Below are 15,209 nucleotides of genomic sequence, written 5' to 3' on the forward strand. Positions count from 1 at the left end.
TGAGGGACAACCCCCCTCCGTGCACGAATTTCATGCACCGGGCCTCTAGTTTTACATAATCATGTTAATTTTGGGAGCAGAGCTGATCTGCTTTTGATGGCTACCCGTATTCCATCTCTGCTGTGGGCTCAGGTCTCCCAGAACCTTGGGGAGGGAGAATCTTTCAGGAGTCATCCCAAAGCTCATGAACTTGGGGGTGAGACAAATCTGAGTTCAAATCCCAGCTCTGCCACTTTGCATTGTGTCACCTTGAACATATAGGCTTCATCTCTATAGGCTTCCACTTTCTCCTCTGTTAAAAAAGAATAGAAAAGATTGAAGAATCAAGCACTTAGCCAAGTACATGGTGATTACTCTGTACATGTTAGCTTAGCTATTCATGTGTGTATTAAAGTTGTGTGATTAGTACTATTATAACTTGATTTTTCTCAATTTTTGTGCAATAGGGTTCTGTCCCCCAGCCTGGGCATGCCATGTCAGGGCACTATTCCTGGAACTCAAGCTTTTTTTTATCTGATTCAGACTCTCTGCTATTTATTGTCTGGGTTCCTAACATGCACCTTGCATGCCTGGATTCTTTCTCAGGTGTCTTCAGGTTCTTTGCAGGTTTGATTTCCACCACCAGATCTTCCCCTCATGTCAATGGGTGTCCTCTGCTACAGAGCCAAGCCCCTTGTGCCCAATCACATTGCAGTGCTCCTAACCTGACCTGCACATCCAGAATTGGCTTTACATATGAGCCCTCCTGCCCAGTCTGACATCACATATTGGATGCCATATCCCTTTAACCAGCCCTTCTCTTCAAATCAGTGTGGTACATTCTGATCTTTTCATATTTGGTGATGTATTTTGGACAACAGTAGGCCCAGGTCCTTTCTCTTAGTCTGTGCAATTTGTTCTCAGTTCACACCTGGTTTCAAGAATTAACTTCACTAGAATCATCTGCATTCCAATCTTTAAAAGGGTTCTTCAGTACTATATACAATAATTGCTGGAATAAAAACCAAATGATGTTCCCCCCAAAATTTAGCAGTTTTCTGTTCAAGTATTTTACACTCAACAGAATCCATTATGGGGAATGGAATAGGGAGAAAAGGAACAGTCATCACTGAAGTGTTCTGGGCCAAACAGTAATGCACACATTCTCTCTCGCTTCTAATTGGGTGAAAATTTACTTATTGCCCTGAGTGAGGTGAGAATATTATAAAACCCATTTATACATGGGTTTTAAATACATCTTTTATCTTGTGTATATCTCTTTGAGGTGCTTGCTTATAGTAACTACAGTCAAATACATTAAAGATTATTTTTATCTCTTTTTAATGTCAGAGCCATCTGCCTGACCTCCCTTTGTACATATTCATGGTGTCATTTACAGCTAGGCCATGCCCCTCAGGATAGCAGACATAGAACAATGGGCCTTCCCTGGCTGGGAATTGTGTGGTGAAATATCACACTTTAGATGATGTTCCACACAAGCAAGACTTAGTTCTATGAATCAGAAATAACCTCTTTGCCCTGCAACACTATAAGTTAGTTCTAAATATTGCCAAGCATCTTTAGCTGGCAGATGCCAGTGCTTTCCTGGTCCTCTCCAGGGTCTCCTAAGGACCAAATCCCTCCTTTAAAGAAAACATCCAGACCCAGCATGCTGCGGGGAAGTGGTTGTTGATCTGTGTTGGGTTCAAGTCCCCAGCTCTTCGGGGCTCCCTCTTCTGCTTCTCCCCACTGAGCTGCTTCCTGATGAAGCCATGGCACTGGGGGTCACCAGGAGCACAAGAATTAATCTGCAAATAACGCAAAGATCAGTATTGCAGGCACAAAACACATGCCTGTGGCCACTGATGCAGCCTCCAAGGTCAAGACTGAGACCAAGAACAGCTCTGGAGAATGGGTAACAATGTCAGTGAACAGCCAAAGGAGGCAAAACCTTGAGCTGCTAGAAAAGTTATTGCCTACCAAAACTCTGGAAAAGGCACTAGAACCTGTGCCAGTGCCGGAGCCAGAACTTGAGCTTCCTGAAAAAGAAAAACATGTAAGCATAGCCCGTGGACACAGACAACAATGTGGTAAAGGCCAGGGGTGGGGGAGGGCTGGGTGGAGAGATGCTAACAGGGGAAAATGGGGGACATCTATAATACTGTCAGTTTTTAAAAATGCCCAGACTTCAGTTCTGATCTCTAGCAGCAAGAGAAGGGATGCCTTATTGGATCTGATCCAGCTTCTCCAGTTGAGTAGTTTATTTTCATAATTTGTAACTCAGAGTTATTAACAATATATTATACTAGAGGCCCAGTGCACAAAATTCATGCATGGGTAGGGTCCCTAGGCCTGGCAGGCGATCAGGGCTGATCAGGTTCCCTGTCTCCCCACCTCCATGCCACCTCCTTCCCTCGCTCCCTCAGCGCCCCGCCTCCTCTGGTCGCCCGCCATGTTCCATGCCATGGCACTGGGTCAGCAGATGTAATAAACAGCAAGCGATTGAACTTTGGTCTTGAGGTCAAACTCCCAAGGGGATAATTTGTTATTAGATTTGTATTATATAGGATGCCTACATACAGGCCTACATATACATATGCCTATTGAAAACCCTAGGGTGACATTCTTATACTCATATTTTCAAACAGGCAATGGTATTGAGCTGAAGCTCAGGTTAAGAAAATAACTCCAGGGTGGAATTCTAGAAAACTGTTTAATTTTTGACGACCAACAATCTCATCTCATAGTCAGATAGCATCTCATGGGAAATCAGATGCCATGGAGATTCACATGACTGAAAAAACAATAAGCAGATGAAGGAATGTAAGGCATTTGGGGACCAAATTAAAGTGTCTGAAATCTGACTGAGGTTAACAAATGAGATGTGATCATTTAAATAATATTTATTCCTATTGCCCTAAAGAAAATGGGTTGGTGCTAAAGTATAAGTAGTAAAGAAAAAGCTTATACACAGCACCTACAGAAATGCTTGACACGTGAATTATTTGCTACAATTGTAGAAGAGCAGAGAGAAATTGGTACTAAAGTGAAGGGAGCTGAGCTCTTGATTCGTCAGAGGATCAGGACCTCGGAGCTGAGCCACACGGCCAAGTCTAACTATGATTTGGTTGTAGAGAAGGTCTGAAACTAGAAGGTCTGACTCAGGATTGCAGTCATACATCAAAAGACATTTCATTCCCTCCCCAACATGTGACTGGCCTCATAAACAAGTGACCTTTCATACCTCTCTCTTGGGTCAGTCCTCTGGGACCTGATCCCAGAGCGCCCACTGGCCTCTTGGCTCGGTCAAATGCTGGAATGTTGTTTTCTAACCAGCTGGTGGGTGAGAAGGCAACTTGCTATTCTCTGCAAAGTGGGAAACAGTATTTTCTCATGTTCCTGGGCTCTCAGCAAGGGTGACAAAATGAAACATGAGTTTTACTCTGCTTCTGAATAAATAAAAGCCTATTTGCCTACAATTCTTTTGTTTTTTTATTTTTTTTCTTAGAGAGGAAATGAGAGAGAGAGAGAAACATCAATGTAAGAGAGATACATCAATTGGTTGCCTCCTGTAGGCGACCAAAGATCGAACCCGCAACCTAGGTATGTGCCCTCACCAGGAACCGAACCTGTGACCTTCTGGTACATGGGACTATGCCAAGCAACTGAGCCACACCAGCCAGAGTTAGCCTACAATTCTCAGTTGTTTTTCTGCATTATATTCTCCCTACCAGGAATCGAGACCTATTTTAACCTCCCTTTTCCTTAAAATCCATGTCCATGCCTTCATTGTTGAGAGTGTTCCTTACATCAAAGAACTGTCATCAGGGTTTATCTTTATCTTCATATGGTTCAATAACTACTGTGTATTGACTTAGCCAAACTATGTGTGAGACTTTCAGAAATGTGTGGCCCATCTTAATATTTAGCCCTTATTCATTCATTTGATCTTTTAGCCAACATTTTTTCAACTTCATCTCACTATTCTGTGGACTATAGATTCAGGGTTACAAATACATAACTGACAACCTCTGAAAGTTCAGATTCATACAGAAAATGTAGAGGTAAGAAAGTTTAAGATAAGTCAGAAAGAGTAGCTACTAGATATGCAATATTATTTCAGGAGTCTCAGAAACAGTATGAGAGTCTTAATTAAAAACTCAAAATTCTTATATAGATTTAAAAATATTTTGTTATGAAAATAAAGGAAAGTCCCTGTAACTATTCATAATGGCGGAGGGGGGGGGCGGGGGAGGGAGCGGGGAGATTGCCCAAGGAGGAGCAAAAATCAGACTTTACAATGATGGTTAGAAAGTAATAGGGAATTGTTCTCAGAGTTTTGAGAGAAAAAGCCTTTAACCCAAGAATTCTGTACTCAATCAAAAGTTGTTTATAAAATAGGATTGCCAGATTTAACAAATAAAAACAGAGACCAGACAGACACTCAGTTAAATTTAAATTTCAGATAAACAATGAATAGGTTTTTAATAAATTTCAGATAAACAGTGAATATATTTTAATATAACTATGTCCAAATATTGCATACTTACACTAAAATCTATTCATTGTCTATCTGAAATTGAAATTTAACTGGGTGTCATGTATTTTATCTGTCAACCTCAATACACTAGTAAAAGACATTTCTATTTCAGATTAAAGAGCTAGATTTACCACACCCTGTATTTTCTAAAACAGCTACTTGAGATATTCACAAAGTAAAGAATTCAAAAATTTGAATAAGAAAGTCATGATTTAAAGTGGATAAGGACTAATAGTAAGTCCTAAAACTATGTTTAAAAATTTGTAAATATGGTTAAAATTCTAGGAAAAGTTATGTATTATTTAAAAAATTATTATTTAAAAGTAATACAAATACTAATAGTTTGGAGTCTATATTAGATTATATTATCAAGAACTGGATGCAATCAGTGTCTGAGGACAAATCTTAAGCATATTCAGAGCACATTTCACACAGTGTAGCAAGGTTAGAAAAAGAAATGAAAACAACTTATTTTATAGGGTGTGGTTGTATTAGTTATGTCATTTGAACATTATCTCATTTGATCCTCTCATAAGCCTGAGAGAGTTGAAAGAATTAATAAGATAAGCAGCACACATTTTTCTCGTCCATATAGTTGAAAAAGTGAGGCTCAGATGATGATCCCATGTTTAGGCACAAGTAGCAACATCTTTTCTCTAAGTTCAGAGGGTTATTCCAAACTAAAATGAAGTGTTCTGTTGGGTTTGTCCAACTCTAAAATCCAGTTCATTGCTAGCTAAGAGGTCAGAGAAGCCACTGAATAAATATTTGTTAATTAATTAACCCTTTTTTTTGGTAAATGAAGGTGTTTATTGCATGAGTTCCATGTCCCCAATCATATTTTCTGAGGTATGTAGAAATGCTATGAAACAACTTCTGTCTTCTAGGCTTAAAATCCACTTCAGAGAAAGCACCTTCTCACCTCTCTTCCAGAAACAGGTGCATTTCATTCTGAAAAAGTCTGTCCACTCCATGTCTGTGATCAGAGCTCCATTCTCACAGGGACAGAAAAGAAAAGGAGTGGAATATGATCCTGCTGCTGTAGAGAAGTTGGCTTGATAAGACTGTCCAATTTGGGCTGCCACTAAAAGACTTTGGAGATTTGTGTTGCACTACAGTCCCCAAAACTGATCTCTGCAACAGCCTGATAGTGAATCCTTGCTCAGTGGGCCTGACCAACCAGGAACTGGCTGAGGTGGTTAGCAGAGCAGTGTCAGGTGGCTACCCCTGTGTCACAGTGGGAGGAGATCACAGCCTTGCAATTGGTATCATTAGTGGCCATGCCCACCACTGCCCAGACCTTCGTGTGATCTGGGCTGATGCCCACACTGACATCAATACAGCCCTCACCATTTCCTCTGGAAATCTCCATGGACAGCCAGTTTTACTTCTCCTCAGAGAACTATAGGATAAAATACCACAGTTCCCGGGACTTTCCTGAATCAATTGTATCTCTTCCCCAAGTACCGTGTATATTGGTCTAAGAGTTGTGGGCCCTCTGGACCATTTTATTTAAAAGAATTATGATATCCAGTATTTTTCCATGAGAGACATAGATGAACTCAGTATCCAGAAAGTCATGGAACAGGTATTCAAACTACTGATTGGCACACGAAAAAGACAAACACATCTGAGTTTTGATATTGATGCATTGGACCCTGCACTGGCTCCAGCTCCAAGACAAGGTACCACAGGAGCCCTGTTGCAGGGGGACTGACCTATCGAGAAGGCATGTATATTACTGAGGAAATACACAATATGGGGCTGCTATCAGCACTGAATCTTGTTGAAGCCAGTCCTCGGTGGGCTGCTTCAGAGGATGAAGCCAAGGCTATACAGCTGGTCTGTCAGTGGATGTGACTGCTTCAGCGTTGGTCTGACAAGGGAAGGAAGGCACCATGTCTATGACTAACTTACTATTCCCTGTTCACCAAATGAATCAGAAAATGAAGAACGTGTGAGAATTTAGAGAATACTTTGTGAGAACACGTTTGTTGCAATGGCCATTCCAGAGTTGTGAGGTGTTTGAGGGGACAGTTTGATGGTCATCTGGGTCAATACTGCCTTAATGAGAACATTTGTGCATTCTCACAATTGTAAAGTTTCCCTTCCCTCTATTTTGGTGACCAATAATACTATCATAACTGTAAAAAAATAATCCTATATAACAAAAGGCTAATATGCAAATTGTCCCCTCGACAGGGAGTTCATTCAACCATGGGGAGTTCAACTGGGAGCTCGACCAAGAGGTGGAGCCGACCTACCAACCTCCCAAGGCCCCTTTCCCCACAGCCCCTCCCCCCGGCCCACACTGCCCGATTGGGGCTGGCTGGCTGGACCCCACCCATACACGAATTCATGCACTGGACCTCTAGTAATATAATAAAATCCACTTAGAGAGGAAACCAACATACATAGGACAACAAGGAAACTTCAAGACTATGTTTCTAAGCCGAAACATTACAAAATAATAGTCACAGAATGGTCCTAATATTTAAAATCTATATATTTTTAGTTGTGCTTAGGGAAACAAACAAACCCGGGAAGGTTAAAATATAGAAAAAGTTTTATTTTTTTCTTTGTAATTTTCTATATTTTCTAAGTTTTCTACAGTGGATAGAAAATACTTTAGACATCAAGAAAAAAATCTGGTGTTTCTTTTGTTGTTTTTTTATCTTTAAAGAAGGTATTTTATAGAAAAGCAGAACTTGGAAATGTGTTCTTCTTAAAAAGTTGTGAATAATTGTAGATCTACTAGTACATTATTGGAGATGTGGCTGATGAGCACTTAAAATTCAGCTAGCCCAAATTTCCATGTGATGTAAGTACAAATTACACTCCTTATTTTGAAGACTTAATACCAAAAAAAGTAAGATGTCTCAATAACTTTTATATTAATTATATATCAATAATATTTTGGATGTAATGGGTTAAGCAAATACATTATTGGATTAAATAAAATTGAATTAATTTCACTTGTTTTTACTTTTTAAAATATTACTACTAGAAAATTTTTAAATGACACAAGTGGTTTGCATTTGTTGCTCACATCATGTTTCAAATGGACAGATGATACAACATCTACATACAGGCTACTACATGGGAATCAGACTATTCAGATAATACAGGTTACCTATACACACAGGAGAGTTCTAATTGGGCATGTTACAAAAAAAGGGACTTACTTCTATTTAAAACTTAAAATCTAAAAAACAAAAATCAGTGAATCCTGAGGGTCAGGAATCATGGAGTAGGGTCTTTTGGGTGTGTATTTTTTCTTATCTTCCTCTAAATTGCATATTCTTTTCCAATAAAATGTTTTGAATTTTTAAAAAATACAGAGCAGAACATAATTTCTCACCACAGGTGGTAAAGTCTTAGGCCGAGCAGATTATCTAATGGTCCTGGAGCTCCCAACAGCCAAATATTAGTCCTTGGTGTGCTCAGTCCCAGGCCAATGGCAAAGGGCTGCCATCAGTGGGGTGAAGCGGAGGGCATTCCCCCAGCAGCTATTTGCCAGGTGGGATGGCTTTACCAGTACAACCTAGCAGAATATAAACCCTGAGATTGAGATAGAAAAGAGAGAGAGAGGCAGCTAAGAGAGACTTTTTACAGGCAAAATTAGTGGGCCTGGTTATGAAAGATGCAGCTGAATAGACACTGCATAAAGAGAGATTTCACTATCAGTGAGAAAGACACAAGGGCTTATTTTCCAATCAATCCAGGGTTAAGGCAAGGCTCCCAGGATGTTTGAAGTGCATTCTGCATCCCAGTCCCTGATACTGCTGGACCAGCACAGGGCTGCCTGGGAGGTGTTAATGAATTCATTTCTCAGTTTTCAGACCTGGTGAGGATCCCGGTGTGAAGCTGCCAGCTATGGCAATGTGTCAGAACAGTTTGCCCAGTTCCTGCAAATATAGCTAAACCCAGGAGAGGGCCCTAAATTAGGGAAAACGGGTTCTTTCAGGTTACCTCCTCAGAAACTAGTAATAAAGGGTTGCTTTTTAGTACTTTGTGAGCTGATTTAAAAGGTCAATGGGCCCTAATTAATATGTGAGGTTTATTCATCTGTAAGCTTGCAAAGGAATGCTCTAGGGAATTTGAGTCCGGAAGAACTGTTGTTATGATTGCCCTGGTTTAACTGGAAACAAAGATAATTTGCTTCTGTGTTTTTACTGTTAGGTAGGTAGAGTGGAAAGAAAATTATTTCTTGATGATTCTTTTCGAATGCTTATTAGACATCAGTGATCTAACGATTGAATTTCTAGTATGAATCCTCATTAAAGTGCATGATTTCACCCAAAGGCCAGGAAATTGAGAGCTGAGGTTAGCAGAGCAACTTACACTCCATTCTTTGCATAGATGAGTACTTATGAGGGGAATGCTGTGCTTGGTCAGAAAATCTCATGCGCATTGCAGAGAAAGAATTGTAAAAGTGCAATTTGCACTTATTGCAAAAGTGGAGTTTGTTTACTATACACATGAGATAGAAATAACAGGTTGTGGTAAGGCTGGGCATCATTCCACCTACCCTTGCCCCCTCAATATCAATGTAAACTTCTTTTTTTTTTTTTTTTTTTTTTGCTGTTATGCAACTATGAAAAGAATGTTCAAAATTCAATAGAATCACCACCAAAAAGCAATCAAGTCCTGTTCTGTTCAGACACCCACTAGGTGTCACACAGCTTCAGAGAAACAGCGTTTGGTTTCCAGGAGTTAGCAATCGAACAATCCTCTGTTTTTCATTGCCTAGGCAAAAATTATTTCCATTTCATTACATTCATTTGTTACAGATGCTTACATTTGATTTCTCATGAGAATAGGAATAAAAGACTGCAGAAAATGCTTCCACCTGTATTTTCTGAATCCCCATCTCTAGCAAATCCCAGGCCTACTTCCCCCTATCCAACCAAACACTTCATGAGTTCTGTTTGTTTTGTTTTTTTCATAATAAGTACGTAATAAATCCCAGGAATCAGGACTGTTTAATACTCAGCCAAACACTTTTATGACATGCCCTAAGGCAGAGCCACTGTATGGTCAATCAACAACTCCATCTTCCTGCATTTAGACACCCGGACACTGCCTTCACCTCCCAAGTACCTCCACCATCAACTCCTGGCAGAGTTTGTCCTGACTGAACAGAGATCAGTCATTGGACAAAAGAGATGCCAGCAAGAAGACACCTGGTCCTGATCTAGATACTTTTCACACTCCAGAAGAGGAAGACGGGGTTGATTCTGAGTCTTGACGCGAGCAAGAAACAAAAAGGCAGTATAGCAGCCATGAAAAGGGGCCCTCAAATATCCTACTGTCAGGAGCGCAAATGACCCAGGATCCCAGGGCCATGCTTCCACGCTGCTCCTGTGGTCACAGCAGGGATACCAAGGCAAGTCTGTCTGTGGGAAATATGAACTCTTCCCACGGGAAGTTTTGTGGAACTTTTCTTAGAGTTGCATTGCAATCTAGATCACTTCTACCCAAACTTCATTTCTTCCTTCCCTGGGGTCAGACTTGCATTAGAGTCTGATGGCTTTCCAAGCTCTTCTGGCTTCCTCCCTGTTTTCTTTCACAGGCATTTTCCCTAATAAGTTTCTTGCACCTTTAACTGATCTTGGTGTCTGCTTCTCAGAGGACATGGATCCCAGGAGGAGCAGAAAGCATCTAGGAGGAGCGAGGAGTATGCTACTGGTATAAAGACCAAACTCACGGCCTAAGGCCTTAGTGAAGCATCACTCAATGCTCATATGAAGGCTTTGTAATGTGCCTGCCTACCTGGCCAGTCTGGACTACGTTCCCCAGAATTCCTTTCCTTCTGTTTCAGCTCAGCACCTCAGCACAGGCAAGAGTTGGAAGGAGGCACAGAAGCTGCAGCCACTTTTTAACTCCCTCCCCCTTGGATCTTCCTTCAGTTTCTCTGCACCCTGGGCTTGGGCCAAGTGCATACTGTTCAGAAACATGACAAAGGCCTCAGCTTCTGCAGAATACCCTCCTCAGCAAGGTCAGAGGGAACGAAAAAGAACATGGGTTTCCATCTGCCCACGTGGTGTCCCAGCTCCTGCTGTGGAGTTCTAGCCTGCCTCCTGACTTTCCTGTCTGCTGGTGCACTTCAGGCTCCAAGGGTAGTGAGAAGACAACCTTGTGGAGACTGCCTAGCTCTCTCCCATAATTGTTAAGCCAGTTCCTAACAATTCATATGTTTGTTCAATTATATCCTATATAATAAAAGGCTAATAGGCAAATTGTCCCCTCGGAAGTTCGACCAACCAGGAGTTCGACCATTTACTATGATGTGTGCTGACCACCAGGGGGCAGCGCAGAATGAAGGAAGGCCTTGGCCAGCCGCCAGAAGGTCCCAATTGGCCTTGATTGACAACCAGGTCTAGGGACCTTACCTGTGCATGAATTTTGTGCATGAATATACACATACATACTAGTATACACTGAGTGGCCAGATTATTATGATCTCTGAACGCATAATAATCTGGCCACTCAGTGTATATCCTATATAATAAAAGGCTTATATGCAAATTGTCCCCTCAACCAGCAGGCAGGCCAGCCAACCGCCCATGTCCCCTCCCCCTGGCCAGGCTGGCCGGACCCACCCATGCACGAATTCATGCACCAGGCCTCTAATATATATATACTGAGTGGCCAGATTATTATGTGTTCAGAGATCATAATAATCTGGCCACTCAGTGTATATGTATTCTTCATGGTGGAACTGAGAGTGATACACTTATTGTGTGCCCTTTCCCCAATTTACTTCAGGGCAGTGGTACATATGAGGAATGGGAATAGGTGCTAAGGCCTCAACCCTCTGCTTTGCTGTTGGTCAGGCCTGGACATCAACAACTTAAAAGAAGGTTAAACTGCCTTGTGAGGACCATTGTGCATTCATAGCCCACCTGCTGAGGGGAAAGATGGGTAATTTTGTTTTGTTTTTTAAATTAAATTATATCTGGCTTTGTTACCCCACATCCCTGACTGGGAGAAAATCCAAAAGAAGTTATTACTGGGACACTTCACCACCACCACTGCCTACCCATTGCATAGAACAGGAACCCTGGGGGCTCACAAAAATGGGGTGGGGCCTGGCCCTATCACTTTCTTCCTCTTATATCCCAGTGCCAGAATTGAGTCTGGTCCTCTGCTGTCTATCAAGGATAGTCGCCACGGCGAAGTCCTCAACATTTCTATCTGCCTCAGCCTGAGTCACAAGGCTCCAAAGCCAAGAAGTCCAATTGTAAATGCCAGGGAGCCATATACTACATCATCAGATGTCCTGAGACCTTGAGGAGTACATGGGGCGGATATATCTCCTCTACTCATGGAACCTTCCATCCTCCAAGTCTCGGATAACCCAGTTTTCCCTGGGTCAGCTACTTCTCTACCCACTCTTTACCTCTGGTAATTTTCAATTAAACAAAATCACAGCCTATTTATCTTCCCCCCACCCCAGTTTAGGGAAACCCCAAAGGGACATTATCATCTATTTCCCTTGTAATAAGAATATAAATACTTATTTCTTTTAAAATTTTAATCAGATCAGGATAGCTTTGGGAGGAAGGATAGAAGTAGATATTGGAGGGTTCACAAGATGGGTTTCTGGAGTGCTGACAGTATGTTATTTTTTGATCTGGGTTATAATTATACAAATGAGTTCACTTTATGATAATTCATTGAGCTATGCATTTATGATTTGTGTGCTTATATCTATGTTATAGTTCAACCTTTAAAAGTTTAAGAAAATTCAAATGCTAAAAAAAGGTAGAGTAAAAAAAAATTTAAAAATCCCTTTTCCACGCTTATCTCCTAACCCACACTTTCTCCCTTCAGGTAAATAGCCCTATTTAGGAACGCCAATGCCTTGTAAGCTTTGGTAGTCATTAATGCTATTCAACTTCTCCTTCCAGGCAAAGTTCCATTGCATTTTCTGGCTTTCCTGTGGTTGGACAGGGTTGTGTGACTAGTTCTGGCCAGGAAGTTGTAAGCAGAAATGATGTGTGTCACTTCTGGGCCAGAGCATTCAATTGCCAGTATGAGATCCTTTGGACTTCACTTTTCTTCCTGTCAAAGTGACATTCTGCTTTTTAGTTAATGTTCTCCATCAGCCTTGGGCTCAGAGGATTATGACAAAGAGCCAATTTACAATGGACATGGGCAAGAGGCATGAGCAAGAAATGTTTGATGTTTTAAGCCACTGAATTTTTTAAAAATAAATCATTATTGTTCAGATTATTACAGTTGTTCCTCTTTTATCCCCCCATAGCTCCCCTCCACCAAGTTCCCACGCTACCCTATGCCCTTACGCCCCTCCCCACTGTCCTGATCCATAGGTGTATGATTTTTGTCCAGTCTTTTCCCGCACCCTCCATACCCCTTTCCCCCTGAGAATTGTCAGTCCACTCCCTTTCTATGCCCCTGATTCTATTATATTCACCAGTTTATTCTGTTCATCAGATTTTTTATTCACTTGATTTTTAGATTCACTTGTTGATAGATATGTATTTGTTGTTCATAATTTTTATCTTTACCTTTTTCTTCTTCTTCCTCTTCTTAAAGAATACCTTTCAGCATTTCATATAATATTGGTTTGGTGGTGATGAACTCCTTTAGCTTTTTCTTATCTGTGAAGCTCTTTATATGACCTTCAATTCTAAATGATAACTTTACTGGGTAGAGTAATCTTGGTTGTAGGTTCTTGCTATTCATCACTTTGAATATTTCTTGCCACTCCCTTCTGGCCTGCATAGTCTCTGTTGAGAAATCAGCTGACAATCATATGGGTACTCCCTTGTAGGTAACTAACTGTTTTTCTCTTGCTGCTTTTAATATTCTCTCTTTGTCTTTTGCTCTTGGCATTTTAATTATGATGTGTCTTGGTGTGGTCCTCTTTGGATTCCTTTTGTTTGGGATTCTCTGCACTTCCTGGACTTGTAAGTCTATTTCTCTCACCAGGTGGAGAAAGTTTTCTGTCATTATTTCTTCCAATAGGTTTTCAATATCTTGCTCTCTCTCTTCTTCTGGCAACCCCATAATTCAGATGTTGGTACCCTTGAAGTTGTCCCAGAGACTCCTTATACTATCTTCATATTTTTGGATTCTTTTTTCTTTTTGCTCTTCCAGTTGGATGTTTTTTGCTTCTTTATATTTCAAATCTTTGACTTGATTCTTGCAATCCTCTAGTCAGCTGTTGGATCTCTGTATATTATTCTTATTTTCAGTCAGTGTATGCTTAATTTCCAGTTGGTCCTTTTTCATATCCTCGAGGGTCTTACTAAATTTATTGGCCTTTTCTAGAAAATTCTTGAAAAACCTTATAACCGTGGTTTTGAACTCTATCTACAGTCATTTGCTTTCCTCCATTTCTTTCATTTGTGACCTGTTTCTTTGTCTCCACATTTTGGCTACTTCCCTGAGTTGATAGAGTGGCTTTGTGTGCTAGGTGTCCTATAGAGCCCAGTGGCTCAGCCTCCCCAGTCACCTGAGGTGGACACTCATGGTACACCCCTTTGTGGGCTGTGTGCACAGTCTTGTTGTAGTTAAGCCTTGATTGTTGTTGGTATCACTGGGAGGAATTGACCTCCAGGCCAATTGGCTGTGAGGATCAGCTGTGTCTATGATGGGAGAACTTCTGTGCTGGAGACACCCTTATGGGGCAAGACTTGCTTCAGTGGGGCTTTGGTGCTCACTGAGTCTGCCCCTTGAGTGTGACCCTGATGGATCTGAGGAGTTGTAATCTGGATGGTCCCACTCTGACCACTGGGTAGATTGGCTCTTGGATCTCCAAGGAGGTGCAAATTTATCCTCTGCCTGAGGCCACCCAGCAGGAGCTATGGAGAGATCTACAGATTCCTCTTCTTTGTTTCGGGTTTGGAGGTGCCCAGATGAGGCCCAGCTGTGAAGCAATGCAAGCTTCTGTGGGACCTTGGGTCTTCTTTTGGAAGTTCTGGGGTTCTCTGACCCAGCTGCAGTTTGTTAGGTAATTTTAGATTGCAAAGGGCCAGGCCATTCATATGCAAAAGCCTCTGCGCACAGCTTGGGTGGGGCGAGGTCTCAGGGAATCAACAGGGAAGAGCAAACAGCTATGGCTGATCCTCAGCCCTTCCCTGAGAGGCCCCCGGGTCTCAGTGTCCCTCGGTAATTGTTGCAAGCACCTCTGAGAGAAAGCTGCCCTCAAGTTCCACCCGAAGCCAGACAGTCCAGTTTCTCCCCGTATAAGTCTGGGTCCCCAGAGTATTGCCTGGAACTGGAGTTCAGAGCAGACAGGAGCTTGTGTCTCCCTCAGGATTGAAAAAGACAACTGCGTACTCAGTTGCCAGCCCTTTCCGCACACGTGCACCTCCATTCCTCTGCACTTTACTTCCACACCTCCTCTGAGTCTCAGTGTACTTTTCTCTTTCCTTCTAGTTGTAGAATTTCCACTCAGCCACCCTTCCTGTGGTTCTGGATGATGTCCATTTTGTCCTTTAGTTGTAGTTTTGAAGTGGTTGTACAAGGCAGCAATTTCAGGTGTTTACCTATGCCACCATCTTGGTTTCTCCTCTAAGCCACTGAATTTGGGGATTGTTTGGTACTGCACTGATTCATAGTGAGACCTCCTGGTTGTGTGGTGTATGTGTGTGTGTGTGTGTGCATGTGCGCGCGCACACGCGCATATGTGTGCATATATCTCTGAAGAGTACTC

The 15,209-nt window shown here is 41.7% G+C and overlaps 1 pseudogene; it reads left to right on the forward strand.

Annotated features, from left to right (window-relative positions):
* The first annotated feature begins 1,828 nt into the window (after positions 1–1,828).
* Positions 1,829–6,488, forward strand: LOC103290219 (arginase-2, mitochondrial-like; annotated as a pseudogene).
* Positions 6,489–15,209: the final 8,721 nt, after the last annotated feature.

The sequence above is a fragment of the Eptesicus fuscus genome, chromosome 9 (genome assembly GCF_027574615.1).
Source record: "Eptesicus fuscus isolate TK198812 chromosome 9, DD_ASM_mEF_20220401, whole genome shotgun sequence".
NCBI lineage: Eukaryota > Metazoa > Chordata > Mammalia > Chiroptera > Vespertilionidae > Eptesicus > Eptesicus fuscus.